A 19313-nucleotide genomic window follows, 5' to 3' on the forward strand; every position below is an offset into this window, starting at 1 on the left:
TTTGTGATGTCCTTAGGTTAGTTAGGTTTAAGTAGTTCTAAGTTCTAGGGGACTGATGACCTCAGACGTTAAGTCCCATAGTCCTCAGAGCCATTATAACCATTTGAACCTCTTTGTGAACGGTACTTTAAGCACTAATCTTGTTCCTCCTTCCTTCCAGGCTTACCACGTACCGTCACCACCGATGTAGTATCTGTCGGATACACCGATCACAAGATTTCTTCCACTTTTGAAACGAATCCTAGAAGTTTTTGATTGTGTTCCTTCCACCCTTCTCCATTGAATCAATTTCCCATGATTCGGGAAGGGCAAAAAGTCGCAGTTAATTACTTCTTGTGGACACGATATGTGGGGAACAACTGTCATCTCGTTTTAAGCCAAAAAACCCTGAACAATTTAAGTCATAAGCGGCATTACACTGTCGTGGTGAACCACTTCAGTGGGCGTTTGCTCCTCATGTCATGCCTCAAACATCTTAGGACACCGCAGTGGAAGCTTCATCGAACATTTAATAGAGGAGGACGAACTCGTTTTGACAGATTAACCTACAGTAACGAAAGTTTCAAAAAAAATCCTATAAATGAAATAAAGAACAATAGGAACATTCCCTCGACTTGTCTAGCTTGATTTTGTTGAAGTGGAAAACAGCTATCAATTTCACACATTCATTGAAAGAAAACATTGATGGTCGATTTTAGGTTACCAGCAAACTTTCGTGTTATATCGTATGTGATCACCTTGAAGCAGTCGTAACACGTCATTCGCCACAACCCTTCTCATGGTCAGTTACTCAAACGTAATGGCGTTTACGTACACTGTAATGTATTCCACAAAATGGAGAAACAATAAAAAATGTCAACGTGAAAACTTGAAAATAATTCGAGAGATGGGACACATCACATGGGCGATAGATAGCAGATGTATGAGAAAGTCATGAAGGGATAGAATTATTTATACTAATGGTCATGTAGCAATCCTGCTACGTCCACTAAGCAACAATCACATCACCAAACTTCCAAGGCTGTATTTTCTGGAACATACAAGCACCAACTTTATGTCATACTACCAGAAGAAATGAATTACTTTGACAATAAATGAAAATATATTTTCGTTCATCACGCTTATTATTAAAACCAATTTACAGAGAATAAATCATACAGAGCTTTTGCGGCTGGCAGTCTGGAGACGAAAGGGTAACAAGAAAAAGTCTTGACTCATTAGGCCGTTTTTATAAAACATGGGATGACCGAAAATTAAGCGTATATGTGTTTAATTTCACAGATGTAAAGCTTTGCTACATACTCAACGCTCCGATCGTTGACACTACTAACATAGTCATACGTTATAGTACTATAACTCATTCCCAAGGCGTTGCGGAAATCTTGTGTAGTCTCTATATGTTCTTACAGAAACAGAGCCTTTACTTTCTGAAGATCTTATCATGAGGACTCCAGTTGAATAGTGGATATCCTCCGTTGAGATTTGCCAGTTATAGAGATATCTTAAACCAGTAGTGAGTCAGACCGAAAGATCTGTAAGGTTAACATACTTTAGTCACTTCATATGTCACCTCACATTTTGTACGACATACATTTCTTAATTGTTAATATAATGATAAAACTGTCACATACTGCTTCACACCTTTGTTTCAGTTCCGTTACGATTATTTGGTAATTATATATGCTACCTTCGTACTTTTGAAGAGAGTGCAGGATTATTCGATGTCTCGCAGGAACTGAGTGCGTCTGCAGTGGTCGGCAGCGCACGTTTTGTCGCAGAACGCTTTGACGTTTCTCAGCTGCAACGAACGACCCCTTCTAAGAGGTGCTCTGTTCTCGTGGGAAAGCCCCGTCTCTCAAAATGCTGTTCTGGTCTGTTCTTGGCTCTAATCCGTGGCCATAAGCGTGGTACTGCCGGCCACCACAGCATTCCCATTTAAGTACACTGAACATGAAATTTGCATTACTCTGTACACATCAAAAGAAGCCACCTGCTGGCGCTGCCATGGTCGTACGATAAAGTTCGTTGGTTTCCCTTTAATCTAAGGACTGTCCAGTCTGTTCGGTACCAATACCAACCTAATGAATCGAATTATTAAATTCTGTATGGCTTGAGTGGGAATTTTTTGTTGTGTTCCTCTCAATCCAAGTGGATAAAAGCGCATTGTCGTTTGCCACATAGGCCACAGCACTCAGTCACTCCTCCAAGAGGAATCTCGGAATTGTAGACCATTCAAGAGAGAGAATTTTGATTCAGGAGTCTATGCACCTCCGAGTTCTCTTCTCATACTGACTGGGACCCACTCACCAAACTTGGAAAATACAAGTGTTGTTCAGACTATAACACAAGAAGGTGTTCTGAGTAGCTCACATGTAGCGGTTATGCATCTTGTATTTAATATTTATCTCTTTAAATCTGATAAAGCGGTTATGCATCTTGTATATAATATTTGTCTCTTTAAATTAGAATTTGCAATCAGTAAATCTTATTCGTTTTGCTTATCTGCACTCTTCCAATTAAATATCAATTCCACAGTGCGTAATTCTATTTTAGTTTACTTCATTTTTCTAAATATTACTGCATGCTGTTTGACGTCAGTTATTCACTTGGTTACAGCGTCCACCCCGGTAGCTGAGTGGTCAGCGTGACAGACTGTCAATCCTAAGGGCCCGGGTTCGATTCCCGGCTGGGTCGGAGATTTTCTCCGCTCAGGGACTGGGTGTTGTGTTGTCCTGATCATCATCATTTCATCCCCATCGACGCGCAGGTCGCCGAAGTGGCGTCAAATCGAAAGACCTGCACCAGGCGAACGGTCTACCCGACGGGAGGCCCTAGCCACGCGACATTTCCATTTACTTGGTTACAGCAAATAAAAGTTTCGTATTCACAGTCTTGGTTTACATTTGGAGATACTTAATTTCCTGCAACTACTCTTAAATAATACGTATAACGACCTGTTACTGCAGTGGAATGAGTATCTGTTCTGTGCAGTGGCCAAGCATTCGATTCAAGTGTATGAGATACGCAGAGAGGTGATAATGAACCAATACCGCTAGCGTGTTTTATAGCAGGATAAAGTTGTTCACAAGCTATTGAGTCTTGTTCCAACCCCATCCAGGTCTGTTATTGTGCTACTGTTTCTTTTAATTATGTTACTGCGATCCGTGACCGAACATTTGGATATTTGTCGTTTAATTCCGCATGCACTTAAACTTAGCTGATTATGCTAGAGGAAAGCCAGCATGTCCTGTTTCCAGTCGTAAAGTAAAGATATTCGTAGAGGGATGAAAGAGTGGATAGCTGTGGTCGTGAGTACGTGTGCGGGACTGGCAAAATATAACGAACGGGAATCTCATACTGCGAGCGCAAGACAGACATGCATGTCACGAGTGAAGAATAGGTCAAATACTGTGTTCATTTCTAAGTTCTCCGAAGTTTTCAGCATTACTGGCAAAGATTGTGTAATCGGTACTAGCTCTGTACCTAGACAGTCAGTTTCGAGATTCTGAGTGATCAATAATAATTTGTAACTCGAAAACAAATACACTTGTTGATTTCTTATTTTACATAATCAACTTCTTATAAATATCGCGTTAAATATTTAGAGTGACGTCACCGTGATGAGAGCGATGCACACGAGAAGGCTTCGAATGGTTCAAATGGCTCTGAGCACTATGGGACTTAACTTCTGAGGTCATCAGTCCCCTAGAACTTAGAACTACTTAAACCTAACTAACCTAAGGACATCACACACATCCATGCCCGAGGCAGGATCCGAAACTGCGACAGTAGCAGCAGCGCGGTTCCGGACTGAAGCATCTAGAACCGCTTGGTCACAACGGCCGGATTTTTATGCGGTAAACCGGTATCAACGGAAACCCATACTAACTTCCCTTACCTGCTGGTATTTATCATAGGAATCAGTTTTAGCCCGTATGTTCGCAGTTCAACTAGCAACACCTTCATGAAGGGTGTGCATTGCGATATTTCCTTCGCTACGGTCGCAGGTTCGAATCCTGCCTCGGGGATGAATGTGTGTGGTGTCCTTAGGTTAGTTAGGTTTAAGTAGCTCTACGTTTTAGAGGACTGATGACCTCAGATGTTAAGTCCCATAATGCTCAGAGCCATTTTTTGATATTTCCTTGCTTGTAGCTGCATTCACCAATGGAAACAAAGCTACACTGAGGTCTACTGTATACTCAGGAAGATGTTGGGCACGATGTTTGTTAAGAAAATCTAGCACAAAAAAACTGCCAAATATGCTTCACTCTCATGTGATGACACTCCCATATGCCCATGAAAACTCCCGAGTTCCGATACTGGAACTGACAAATGTCATACCCAGCTACTTTACATTATTATCGCCAACTACATGCAGTTTGTAACGTGAGCGAGACAGTCTCCTACCACCTATGAAATCCAGTCTGATGACTGACATGTGCACACTTGCGTCCGCGAAAAATTCAAGTTCCTCTCCTCTCGCAAAGGCTGACAAGCTATATTCCGTCTGTGCATCAATTTTTGCAGTGTTGCATCCTACGGAAAATGCCTTCCGAGAGTTGAAGCAGTCCATATGCGTTTAATGACTGCTTTTATTGATACTGATTTCGCTGCCTGTGTTTTCCACAATGAGTTCCCCGCAACCCGGTGCTACGGTTCCAACTTGGACACATTTATCTACATCTACATGGATACTCAGCAAATCAGATTTAAGTGCCTGGCAGAGGGTTCGTCGAAATACCTTCACAATTTAGCTTATTCCAATCTCGTATAGCCCGCGGAAAGAACGAACACCTATATCTTTCCGTACGAGCTCTGATTTCACTTACTTTATCATGGTGATCGTTTCCCCCTATGTGGGTCGATGTCAGCAACATGTTTTCACATTCTGAGAAGAAAGTTGGTGATAGGAATTTCGTGAGATGATTCAGCCGCAACGAAAAACGCCTTCCTGTTGAGGATGTCCACCCCAAATCCTGTATCATTTCAGTGACACTCTCTCTCATATTTCGCGGTAATACAAAACGTTATTTCCTTCTTTAAGCTTTGTCGATGTACTCCGTCAATCTTACCTCGTAAGGCTACAATATCGCGCAGCAGCATTCTAAAAGAGGACGGACAAGTGCAGTGCAGGCAGTCTCCTTAGTATATCTGTTACATTTTCTGTCCTCCCAATAAAACGCAGTCTTTAGTTAGCCTCCCCACAACATTTTCCGTGTGTTCCTTCCAATTTAAGTTGTTCGTAATTGTAATTCCTAGACATTTAATTGTATTTACGGCCTTTAGATTTGACTGACTTATTGTATAACCGAAGTTTAATGACTTCCTTTTAGCACTCATGTGGATCACCTCGCACATTTCGTTATTTATCGTCAACTGCAAATTTCGGCACCATATAGATGTCTTTTTAAATTGTTTTGCAATTTGTTTGGATCTTCTGATGACTTTATTGGTCTATAAACGACAGCGTCATCTACAAACAACCTAAGACGGTGGCTCAGATTGTCTCCCAAATCGTTTATATAGATAAGGATCACAGCAATGGGCCTTTAATACTACCTTGGAGAACGCCAGAAATCACTTCTGTTTTACCTGATGACCACCCTTCAGTTAATACGAACTGTGACCTCTCTGACGGAAATCGCAAATCCAGTCACATAACTGAGACGATGTTCCATAAGCACGCAGTTTCACTACAAGCCGCTTCTGTTGTACAGTCTCAAAGGCCTTTCGGAAATTCAGAAATACGGAATCAATCTGGAATCCCTTGTCAATAGCAGTCAACACGTCATGCGAGTAAAGTGCTAGTTGTGTTTCACAAGGAGGATGTTTCCTAAATCCATGTTGACTGTGTGTCAATCGACAGTTTTCTTCGAGGTAATTCATAATGTTCGAACACAATATATGTTCCAAATTCTTGATACATATCGACGTTAATGATACATTCCTGTAATTTAGTGGATTACTCCTACTACGTTTCTTGAATATTTGTGTGATCTGTGCAACTTTCCAGTCTTTGGGTACGGATCTTTCGTCGAGCGAACGGCTACATATGATTATTATGTTTGGAGCTATTGCATCAGTATATCCTGAAAGGAACCCAATTAGTGTACAGTATGGGCCAGAAGACTTGCATTTATTAAGTGATTTAAGTAGCTCCACTACTCCGAGGATATTTACCTCTACGTTACTCATGTTAGCTGCTGTACTTGGTTCGAATTCTGGAATATTTACTTCGTCTTCTTTTGTGAAGGCATTTCGGAAGGCCGTGTTTAGTAACTCTGCTTTGGCAGAACTGTCTTCGATAGTATCTCCATTGCTGTCGCGCAGAGAAGGCATTGATTGTGTCTTGCCGTAGCATACGTCATATACGCCCAGAATCTTTTAGGATTCTCTGCCAGGTTTCGAGACATTGGGGTCGGCGCTAAGCTTCCGTAAGAGATCGCCAATCTTGGGGATTTTGGGTCTGTTTAAATTTGGCAAGTTTGTGTAGCTGTCTCTGCAGTAGTGTTCTCATCCGTACCAAAGAGTATCAGCTCCGTTGTTTGTTAATTTATTTCGTACAAATCTCTCGATTGCTGGCGATACTATGTCTTTGAATTCAAGCCACATCTGGTCTACACTTATATTGCTCATTTTAGAAGACGTCAAGTAAGTTTTTATCTGCTTTTTTTTAATCGGGATATTTTTCGTTTATTTTTGAGGTCATGGCACTCAGGTTGCTCACTACTTCCATTCCTGACACCTGTATATCTACAACACTTCAATTCAGCAAAAGGATCATTGTGGTCTGTATGAGTTTTTGTAGCAATTTGACCTCGTCTAATTGCGTCGTGACTCCACAGTCGCTGCCAAATACCCCAGATTTTCCGTCATTACCGCACAAGACATTTCGGATGGGCTGTCAAGTAGAAAAACCTCTAAAGGCATATTCTGAGCTTTCCACAGTAAGACTGCATCCGCTTTTCCGTTTCAAATCAGCAGGTTTCTGTTCCATTGATGCTTATATTCACATCGGAAAAGGTTTCCACTCATTTCTTATGTTCCTGTATAAAGGTACTCAACATTTCCCAGAATACTTTTTGCTATTTAGCTTCCAATAACGTTTCCGGAAACTTTCAGCGAACTGTTGGAATATTTCTGCCTTACCGAGAACTTTGTGGTACAACATGCCTGTCTTCGCCTCGCCGGTTAAACGTAAATTGGCCGTACGGAGAGAACCTCGTTTGATTGCAGATGCTGCACCACAGCCTGTAAAACTACTGCCTGCCTACGTAGCTCCTCTATTACTTGCTGCTGCTGAAAATTCGACCCTGACAATACTCGACCGCTGCGTCAAGGCGGCAACAGTCTCGCTTGTAGCAGGAGAACATGCGTCTGGCGTTTTGCGTCGTTTACCATCGCAGTTTCTAACAAATAAAAATAAAGAAACTGTGCTAACAGTATGTAACAGTAACTACTCACGACTCTGAACAATCCTTTTCCAACTGCTCAAATCGACTACAAGTACCACACATGAATGGTACAGCTTCAGTACATGGCCGTTCGTGTCCTTACAGTGTTAACAAAACTTACACCGAAATGATGTTTCTCTAACATTCCCTCTAAATCCAAAGGCTCTTGTATTTAACAACTGATATCTTAAAAGTGCTGCTGATGTCGTTGTGATCCGACATGGGGCTTATGCCAATGACACATTTATATCAGTAATAACATTTATTTATCGTGTTGAGTTTGCAGAGATATGTCTTCAGAGGGGCCGACGGTGGCCGGGAGTAAGTAACCATGCCACGATGCAGTGCAGGTGCCTCTCCAGGGAGAATGACATTAATACACAGGTCAGTGCCACGTCCGCCTGCTGGTTTGACAGCAGTATAGAGATGAGGAGGAGTCGCCCATCGAACATTCCACGATGCACTGTGACTCCCAACTGAGCGTTCTTGAAAACTGTCCATCGTGAGCTCTGAAATAGACGACACGCTGTAGTCCTGATGGATGTCGTGGATGCCAGTCCCTTGTCATCCACCATGGATCACCCACAACTGCAACAGATGCTTTAGAGTCGACCAGAATGTTCTTAAAACGTACCAAGCCTGGTCTGTGTGGAAATAGCAACTTGTGGTCACAAGTGGAGGAAGTCTGCTCACGCACCACTATTCAGATCCGCGATAACACAGTAGACAGCAGTGGTCTGCCACGCACGTGGTATGCTTCAAGCTGACTACATCTCGGTGTTGAGATCAGCAAGCAGGTAGCAGGAACACCAATGTCGTTCAGCGTGCCGTAATTTCATTGAAAAAGTAGACTGTCATTCTCTCTAGTTCTATCGACACTGAATGAGTGGCAGCACAACTAGATGTTTTGTTCATCCCTGAAAACTTCTTTATTTAAAGGATCAGGTTCATGACTGTGACGCGGTGGCTCTGGGCGTATGAGTGCCTTTACCCTCGTTTACTGGATTCGTCAGCACTCCTTCCCTTGCTTGTAGTTAAGTAATTATTCTGGGTCACGACGCTCGGGTCTTTCTGTCTACGTTTCACTTTACAGTGGTGTTCTGACACTGAAGTTATGTAGTGTTACTTCAAAGTGTCTCGTTATACAGTACTGCAAAGCTTGTATTTCGTCCTTCGCAGATCTAGTGTTGTGGGTCAATGCTCGCCTCGTGCCCTGCCGCTTGTTACACTGACGGTATGCCTTGTTGACATTTACGCGTTGTTGACATTCCGACTGGCACACTGCCCCAGCGCTAGCGTTCTCTGTTCTGAGCTTGGATTGTAGCACTTGTCTTAATGAATTTAAACACGTACAGTGAAGTCATTCTGCTGCACAACAATATTATAGTGACATCTTCAAGAAACAAACCGTTGACCTGTTAATACATAATATCCTTAAGAGTCTAAGAAGGTAAATATCTTCCCGCACGAAATAGTAATCACGAAGTATATAATGGTTCTAAATGAAGTAACCATAGAAAGACGTAGCTCAAACATACGTGGCACGAATTGTGTGACAGTGCAAAGCTACACTAGTGACTAGTGAGTAACTTAAAAAATAACTAGGCGCTTCAGTCCGGAATTGCGCGACTGCTACGGTCGCAGGTTCTAATCCTGCCTCGGGGATGGATGTGTGTGATGTCCGTAGGTTAGTTAGGTTTAAGTAGTTCTGCGTTCTAGGGACTGATGACCTCAAATGTTACGTCCCATTGTGCTCAGAGCCATTTCAAAAATGATTGTATTATTTTTCTTATCGCGATGTATCTTCGAAAAAAGCTGTTGCAGTTTGAATAACAAAGTACATGGGATGAATGCCCTAGTTGCTACGTGGGACTGTCACGCACAAATGTTTCTCAGCTCACTACCGATCTTCAGCATCATCATCAACTACATATATATTTATTGGAACGGACAGAACACAGCCTTACGAAGAAGTATTAGATCCAGTTCGGGAAGAAATAGATTCTGGTCCCCATTTCAGAATATCTGGATTCAGTCATAAAAGATCATACGGAACAAGGAAATATGTCGACAGCTTCAAAAGCAGAACTGGGAACACAATCAGCAGAGGACGGTGAAAGGCTCGGCTCGGCTCAGAGCTCTAAGGGACTTGACATCTATGGTCATCGGTCCCCTCGAACTTAGAACTACTTAAACCTAACTAACCTAAGGACATCACACAACACTCAGTCATCACGAGCCAGAGAAAATCCCTGACCCCGCCTGGAATCGAACCCGGGAACCCGGGCGTGCGATGCGAGAACGCTACCGCACGACCACGAACTGCGGACTGAACGGTGAAAGGCATTAGAAGTAGGGAGATCACGAAGAATTATGTTTTCATTTCATACATTCTGACAGAATAGACGACATTCCACGTCAGGAAAGAAAGTACCGTACCTTCTAATAACAAAAATGGCTCTGAGCACTATGGGACTCAACATCTGTGGTCATCAGTCCCCTAGAACTTAGAACTACTTAAACCTAACTAAGCTAAGGACATCACATACATCCATGCCCGAGGCAGGATTCGAACCTGCGACCGTGGCGGCCACGTGGTTCCAGACTGAAGCGCCTAGAACCGCACGGCCTCCTAATAACAGATGCGCCCCGTGATCTCTACCAAAAAATTATTGAGTGCGTTATTCTTTTATTCAGTTTCTGCGAAAGAACAACATCCTGACGTGCAATAGATGTTGATACATAAGATTCTGTATCGACCAATATAAAACACAAAACCAATGCGGCCTCTTCTTGAACTAAGTTGCCATAGAGATACCAGTACTGATGACTAAGATTGCTGCCCATGTGCCCCTTAAATAAAAACTGCTATAAACATGCATAAGAGCGCTATATTTCAGCCTGAAGCGAAGTACTTTTCTACGTACTTGGTATCTGAAGTGATGCATTGTGTACCACCATTCATGTTGTCAACCCAGTGTCAAAGAAACACGTACTGGTAATGCATATAAGAAATTGTGTTTCTACACAGATAATATTAAATGCTGAGTTATGGAGAAGATACTTTGCAGCTGGGTACTGAACGCAATCTCTGACACAATGTTACTTACAAAAATGAGTAAATAATCTGTAATCCTTCAAAGATGACAGAAACTCTGTGCCTAACATCATTATGATGGGCATGTAGACGACAGAATTCTGTTGTCAGTGTTCTCCAACCAAGTAGTGTAGCGATCGGTAGGGTATTGCTGCATAATTTGTGAAACTGCGTCATTTCCTTGACATGCGAGTGGTTTTCTGGCAAAAATGAGGACGCATTTTGTTGGTAACTCGGAATTTTATAATTCAACGCGATAAGTTGACTCACACAATTTTACATCTTCAAAGACGTAAGAAGAGTATTTGCTATTCATTTGCACTCGCACCGTACCTGGTAAATAACGAAGGATGTTTTCCGAAAATAAAATGTATACAAGAATTATATATTTTGCTTCCGAATTTTAGTTCGGAAAGGCGCAATTTAAAAATTTGTACGTGAAAACAGATACTCCCACTTTCACTTGAGATTCTCTACAGCTTGAGACACTGCTATAGCCGACCTGCACTGCACACATACTACGCGTCTTCCCAGCAGGCAAGATAAGAAGGGCGACATTCTCATTATGGAGATGGCGTTTCCACGGAGCAGCGTTGCAGGGGCACAAGTGCTGCGTACCGTCTGAGTTACGTATAATGGCTGTTAAAGTTCCACACAAACACTTTGGCCACATGAGCACGAGATTATAATGTCTGATTTATATCCTACGTTATCCAGGGTTACGCATTAAGGCGACGCAATTTAGCAAGCCCGGCTAACGACGTGGTGTGTTGAAACTCTGAACCTTTCGTGTTCCTGGAAGCCAACCAGCAATTTGTGATATGGTGCTTCTCATTTAACCCCTTGACTTTTGTTGAAAAGTTTCTATACACGCTACAGGGTTTCTCTTTCTGGAATTTTTTTAAACTTGCTTCTAAATCATTTTTTTTCTCTCTTTTCTTGAACACATATACGCGCGGACATGCCTCTGGTCTTGCACAGGGAAAGCTGTAGCGTTTCAGCAATCTGAGGTTCAACTTTTTATATAAATTCTGTTTGTAACCTATTCGCTCCTTCCTATAGTATTTTACGTGACTTTGACTTTTTTCTTTTCCTTGTCAAACAAAATAACACAGATCAGCATCCCACGAGAGAAAATAACTGTAACGAAAGATGTACAACATGTAAACTGCCGGTATCAGAAAGCTGTACTCTAACAGGGATGCATGCGTCTAGTGCATAGTAGACCTACCTTTTTGGTTCTGCATCTTCGAAGTGCAACTGCACCATCCACATCCATCAAATTTACGTGGTCTTAACTGCAGGACAGCTAACAGCAAGTTGCAAATCAGCATATGAATTCTGAGAACGAATGTGTCACGAAAACAAGACTCTATTGAAAGTGTTAGACCCGTATATAAATAATACACAAATCAGATAAGAGCTTAACATATCCTTGAGGCCAGGCGTCCACCAATTGCGCAAACGTGTATTCGTTACAGCACTAGCAAGAAGTTCCAGCTGCTTCGATCTATAATCACAGTTTTCTTGCTAACCATATTTCTGACTCTCGGCCCGGCAATACAGACACTCAAGAGAAAGTTGCTTGCACGCCAATGTACAACAGTGATCTGCCAGCATTGTCATTCTCAATTGGGAGAAGTCTTCCGAAGTAAGAGTGATTTCAGGTGTGCCGCATGGGAGTGTCGTATCACTGTTGCTATTCACAATATATATGACCTTGTGGATAAAATCGGAAGTTCACTGAGGCTTTTTGCGGATGATGCTGTAGTATATCGGGAGGTTGTAACAATGGAAAATTGTACTGAAATGCATGAGGATCTCCAACCAATTGACGCATGGTGCAGGGAATGGCAATTGAATCTCAATGTAGACAAGTGTAATGTGCTGCGAATAGATAGAAAGATAGATCCTTTATCATTTAGGTACAATATAGCAGGTCAGCAACTGGAAGCAGTTAATTCCATAAATTATCTGGGACTAGGCATTAGGAGTGATTTAAAATGGAATGAATATTTAAAATTAACCGTCGGTAAAGCAGATGCCAGACTGAGATTCATTGGAAGAATCCTAAGGAAATGCAGTCCGAAAACAAAGGAAGTAGGTTACAGTACACTTGTTCGACCACTGCTTGAATACTGCTCACCGGTGTGGGATCCGTACCAGATAGGGTTGACAGAAGAGATAGAGAAGATCCAACGGAGAGCAGTGCGCTTCGTTACAGAATCATTTAGTAATCGCGAAAACGTTACGGAGATGACAGATAAAGTCCAGTGGAAGACTCTGCAAGAGAGACGCTCAGTAACTCGGTACAGGCTTTTGTTGAAGTTTCGAGGACATACCTTCACCAAGGAGTGAAGCAGTATATTGCTCCCTCCTACGTATATCTCGCGAGGAGGTCATGAGGATAAAATCAGAGAGATTAGAGCCCACACAGAGGCATACCGACAATCTTTCTTTCCACGAACCATACGAGACTGGAATAGAGGGGAGAACCGATAGGGGTACTCAAGGTACCCTCCGCCACACTCCGTCAGGTGGCTTGTGGAATATTGATGTACAAGTACATGTAGATGCTCTGAAATCTGAACCTGGTGCGTGGGTCTTGCTACCTTTGCATGAGGACAGTGTAGGAGTAGCTGGCACTTTCTCAGCTAGCACAAAGTAACGGAATCATCTTCATGTCCTAACACTATGGTCACCAGTGACGATAAATTCGTAGCAATGAGACAGTAAATATTGGAAGAGTGATGACAGGCAATTATCCTACATGGCGTAGCCACTAGCTTAAGTTTTGCGCACTGGCTGAAATCGTCTAATGTATGATTGCGGTTGGAATATTCACACGCCAAATAATTGTTAATATTCGTGGTGAAAACTTCAGCCGTTACTTATGTTACACAATTCGCTGCTAATTTCGGTCAATGACCATTACCCTCGATAGCTGGCATAGACGGCGGGGAAGGTATGTCATAATCTGAACTCAAGTAATTTGCTCTTTCACGTCCACCTGAGTACGTAAAAAATTTTTCACAATAATAACTGTGTACGAAAATTTTCGTAGCAAGTCCACATGGACAAACAGTATCACACCGTAACAAACTTGCCGTTTATGCCACCTACGTTTGATAATGTTCGTTGACCGAAAGTAGAAACGAATTGTGTACAACAAATTACAGCTGAAGGTTTCACCACGAATTTCTACGACACCGAATAAGTCTGGGAATTTGTCACCTGTCAGGCATACTTATAATCAACAAACAAGTCACTTGACTTACAAATACTTTCTTTATGCAATATACACAAAGATCCATCAGTCCGCCCTGTTTCCCAGGCTAGATTGAGTGCTGCAAGTACATTTATTAAGTTCCGGAAAGAGTACTGGCCATTTCAAATAAGATTGCCATCTCTGAGCTTTAGGAGCCGCAGCTCGTTACTCACATAGTATGATGAAAGGGTCCTGTACATACCTTTCATTAGTCCGGTAGCCCATTTTCACTACCATTTCTCATTCTTTTCCTTGTTTCTCTTTTCTCATTTATGAATGTGGTTGTGTGTCACGTTGCTAGACGGTGGCGTAGTCTGCTGCAGAAAGTCTGGGATAGTCATACACATTCAGCAGCAGTTGTACAGAATAGCCAACTCTGGTAGTGGTCAAGTAGACAAAGAGGTTTGCGCTACTTGTGAGAAATCCACCGGCGTTAGGTTGGTGGCGGAAATGGCATCTTTGGGTTTTCCGGGCCACGCAGAGTGTGGAAGAGGCTGGAGAAGAAAGCGGGAGGCATTCTGCCGCCGGTACGGGAAGCATCCATAGCTGTGCTCCAGTCGAAGAAGGGTGAGCTAGACTGGCCGTGTGGCGCGTTGCTACTAGGCGAGAGGAGAGCTGGTAGCTTTTGGTCTCGCTTTTCAACTCTGAAGGATTGCTTTGCCTTGTCGCAGCAAGGAATGCAAAACTTTGGCAGATACTTCTTTTAGAAAATTTCTGTAGCAGACATGGATCCGCTGGAAGAGCGCCACACAAAGGTGTCGATAAGAAGTGAGCACTCACTCCTGTATGAATGTCTGTTTGCCTTCAGCTGTGCCCGTATAAGCTTTTATTTTCCTAAACATCAATAGCTTTGCTTTCTCGTAAATTTTCCTTGCTTTGTGTATCTTTCGTCCGTGGGGAGCCAACCACGTGATTGAACATTAGAGTTTGTTGGGCTACCGTCATTGCTAACTGTCCGATCTCACGTTTGTTTTAAAGAATGTTAACTCCTCATGACTGTGTGATGTGATATTGTTGCAATTTGGCTACGGAACCTAGAAACTGCGTCTCCACAAATCACGTGGTCACGCGGGTGTACTGCGAAACGTGTACCGTTTCACGAGTTATTGCGATCAGTTATCAGGCAACAGCAGTTGTATGAATGATTCACACCAATGGTTTGAGGTGTAGATTATAACGGTGAATGTATCGATGCTTTTCTTTAATGTTTTGGGAATTAATGTTACGAGGAATTGTGTACATGCCTCACATTCATGTCTTAGGAATAAATGATATTATCTACAATTTTCTCTTGTACTCAGAGGTTACGTTTAGCACCTAAGCCACTCACCTCATAGCTTCACTGTTAGAACATCCAAAGCGTTTCCTTACGCACAGATCCAGTGATTAGTTTCCCCTTTTATTTTAAAACGAATGCTTTAGAATAAGTCTTATTTTCAGGTGTGTTGCTGGGAGCTGACCTTATGCACAGTGTTCATGCATTTTCTAGTTTATTTTAAATGTTTGATTCTCGTGAACAGTGCACGGGCAATAATATTAATTACATCGCTTTCTCTACGAGCGATATCACGACGTATGCATTTTTATGAGTTTTTGGTCTGTGATAAAATTAATTTATTGTCCGACTCGGCCAAACCTTTGATTAGTTGTATTGTTAGAGTCAGTGGCGACCCTAATCTTCTCACGCTAATTTCACAAGCAATAAGTATTTCCATTCCCAACAATCTTAACGTAATAACCCGTAGAAACAGGTTAGTTACAATGGTACAGGACTTCCTCTGTGTCGATGTTATATTTATGCCGCCAATTCTCGGTCGCCAGAGTCTCGTCTGCTTCCGGGATGCACCACTGCCATTAACTTTGGAGTCGCCTGGCATACAACACGTCAGCGCTGGCAGGCTTCAGCTGTAATCTCTTAAACAAGGGAGCAACCTCCAAACTGCTGCACTACCACAGCGACAATGACGTCGTACGACCACATTTAAGAAATGTTAATGTTCTTGCTATCGAAATACTTTACGCAGATAGTTGCAGGTGATACCTTTGCAGAATCATGGAACGATATCTTTACTTTTGAAGCCGGCCGAGGTGTCTGAGCGATTCTAGACGCTACAGTGTGGAACCATGCGACCGCTGCGGTCGCAGGTTCGAATCCTGCCTCGGGCATGGATGTGTGTGATGTCCTAAGTTTATTTAGTTTTAAGTAGTTCTAAGTTCTAGGGGACTAATGACCTTAGAAGTGAAGTACCATAGTGCTGAGAGACATTTACTTTTGAATACAATGTGGGAGTATACAGTGATCAATATGTATTCCTAATATTTACTTTCAAAAACAGTCTTGATCACAAATTATTTATTGCGGTGAGCGGTTTCGACCACAACTGTAGTCATCTTCAGACCAATGAGTAAGAAGCTCCTTCTGGTGGTAAATCACTACCCACCTACTAACCGTGATTACTTCTTCCTTGTAACCTCCAGGTAATGGGGAATCGTGACACCCCGAAATATTATTGTACTTAGCTGGTAAGAAACAAGACGACAGTAAGCTATTTTTGCAATAGTTTTATTCGTCAACAAAATTAAGCAGACATGAGGCATTCGCTCTCATATATTCAAACCACGACTGTAGTGTGATATTACTGATTCACAGTTAACATGTAAGTCTTTCATTTATTTGCAGTATTACTGTTCAGTGCTTTCTAATACCACTGGGTTGCAGATATCTGCTTCTGACATAGAAGAGAATTGGAACCACGATGTTAAACACGAAACTATCGTATCAACCAGGCGACCGTGACGTAAATATTGACCTTCGTTGAACAGTTTGTAATAAGGCACTGCAGACTTACTCAGCATCTAGTGCTCGAAAAACACAAATGAAAATTACTTCGAATAAATCGTTGCTGTACGTGATTGAATATATTACAGAATTCATGGTTGTTAAACGTTTAAAATACCGCGGCTAAATGAAAGAGATACAGCAAATAACTAAGTGGTCTCGTCGTTGTGGATAAATTCAAAACTTTATGACATTGAGCGTTTAACTTCTGCATCATGGAAAACTATCAGCAAGTATAGGATGCATCTCGTCTACATTTCGTCAAACCATTGACAACTGTACTCTTCGTGAAGACATCCACAATTGCTATCATTGATCAGATGCCAGATCAAACTTTAAACACCAGACACGGGTTGACAGTATTCAGACGCCCATGTCTGGTATTTTCCGAAGCCACAACTATTGGTTTTCTTCACATACAACTCACCTGCTTTGCTTTGTGGATAGTGGGTCTTCTTTGTAGATTTGACAACACTGTTTTAATGCATGTGTTCAGTTCTAGTTAGAGAAAACCTACGCTGCTTCACCTCCTAAGGTTTTAGAAAAGAATAATGTTTCCTCTCTGGAAATGGGTGCTAGAGATCTGACACTTTGACAGCTAGAAAGGCAATATTTAAATGCGTTGTGAACTGAAATGTGAACAAGATAAAAACCATAAACTTTACCGTTTAAAGGGATTATACGTTTTCCAGAGTTTGGTTCTAGGTTATTAATCTTTGTAGTCTGGGAGACAAAGCTTCGTTTACCATAGAATTGTTACAAAGGCGGCGACGAGTAAAACATAGTCATTGGTAAGATTTACCTAAGAAATGAACTGACAGGTGCTACCAAACACTAGAGCACACTCTATGATCTAACTGTATTTGTTGCTTATTGCTGCTACTGTACCAAAGCACCTGGAACTCAACATAACTGTCCAGTAGTTTCTTATCTCAAGAATAAATGCACTGCATTCTCTAATTTTTAACGAACAACTAAATTTCTGTACTTTACAACAGCTGATGTTTTATGGACCTTTAAGACACGATAGGTGAAACGTGTTTGTATGATGAGGTGATAATAATATTCATCTCTGAGAGGTGTGTTCACAGGTTTGCATGTCACTAGGGGTAAAAAAGGTAAATATGATTTAGAATTGTTGAAGGCTTATGTATCTGCTCAATCTGAAAATTATATAAAATCTGGGAATGTAAAACAATGAATCACACACTTGTTTTACATTACCAGATTTTACACTTTCTGTTGTTTTCTGTTCGTCCGATCATAAGCGCTGTTTCCTCAATACATTGTTTTCCTGCCATTTAAAATTGTTTGACTCATAATATTCACTGCTCAATCAGAGAACCATTTTGATTTAAATTAAAGGATGAGGAGAAAAATCAGTACACCGCGTTCAACTCTGTAAATTTGGTCAAATTCATTTTCATTGCTGTGAAAGCTTAATTCGTTGCGAATGCTTATTTCAAATGATATAACACCAGTTTTGAGTACGCGTGTCCCAAGTGGGATTACAGTGCTTCAGATAAGATACAGAAGCTAGAAGTGCTCCAGAACACAGCCCCGTAATTCTTTAGGGTCGCTGAGTTGCCCGCTTTTTCCAACTTATTGTTTATTCAATCTATCACATCCAAGCCATCATTAACTCGATATTCAAGAGTCACCAACGATTTATAGCCACGCAGTATAGATCAATTAAATGTATTCGCAGTTGCGAATACGAACAACGATCAGCTGTATAACAGAATTTGTGCCGAACTGGAATTCCATTTCCCTCGCATCGCGAGCGATCGCCTTACCATTAGCCTACCCGAGTACGCCCCACGGCCCGACGTAAGCTTCCGTATGTTGTCAACCATGTGTCTACAATGTGCACTCACACATCCGTTATGTATATTCTCGTACAGGGGAGACATTTTAATTGAAAATCGATTGCCCGGTGTGGGCGGATAAATTTGATTTGGCAGTACCTGTGTTATTTGTACGTACGTTGCAATGTTCCTTTGGACATGTGTAACACCACAGCTCTTATGCTGTATGGATTCATTTTGCTTTATTTAATGTTACATTGTTGATCGCCTGTGAATGTGTTCAAATCGATAGCATAAAATTGTGTATACTTTTCTTTGTCAAACCTTTGATGTCGTGATTTGATTCTATGCAAAGTAATGTATCTGTAATTTAAATTCTTTGTCCCATTTGGAGGGAACAAAACTTACTGTATATGATTGTAATTTTGTGTGAATAATTTTTGTAGAAGTGTCAATACGTGAAAATGTTCTGTTTTATTTAATGTATTTGTTTGCTGTTATGTAAACTGCTGATCCTCACTTAGGGCTCTTAGTTATTCTGTATGTAAACGATGTAGTGGTTCCCCTCGGGAACGGAACTGTGTAGCGCGCGCAAATTGTGGTTGGCCTAGGTGGAAAAGGTGGAACTGATAGTCAGTCGGAGGCGAGCTACGAGTCGGAGACGAGCCACTAGTCGGGAAGGAGCTACCAGTCTGTGCACTGTTAATGTAAAGGTGCATATCATGCTGATTCAGAGAGAGGCTTTTACTGCTTCTTTCCAATGCCTCGGATGGGTGGATAAATAGCTGGATCTATTCTGGAATTTGTATGAATCATCGCCATGAAGATACGATAAAGTCCGGCAATT

This window comes from Schistocerca americana, chromosome 3, assembly GCF_021461395.2.
Source record: "Schistocerca americana isolate TAMUIC-IGC-003095 chromosome 3, iqSchAmer2.1, whole genome shotgun sequence".
Taxonomy (NCBI): Eukaryota; Metazoa; Arthropoda; class Insecta; order Orthoptera; family Acrididae; genus Schistocerca; species Schistocerca americana.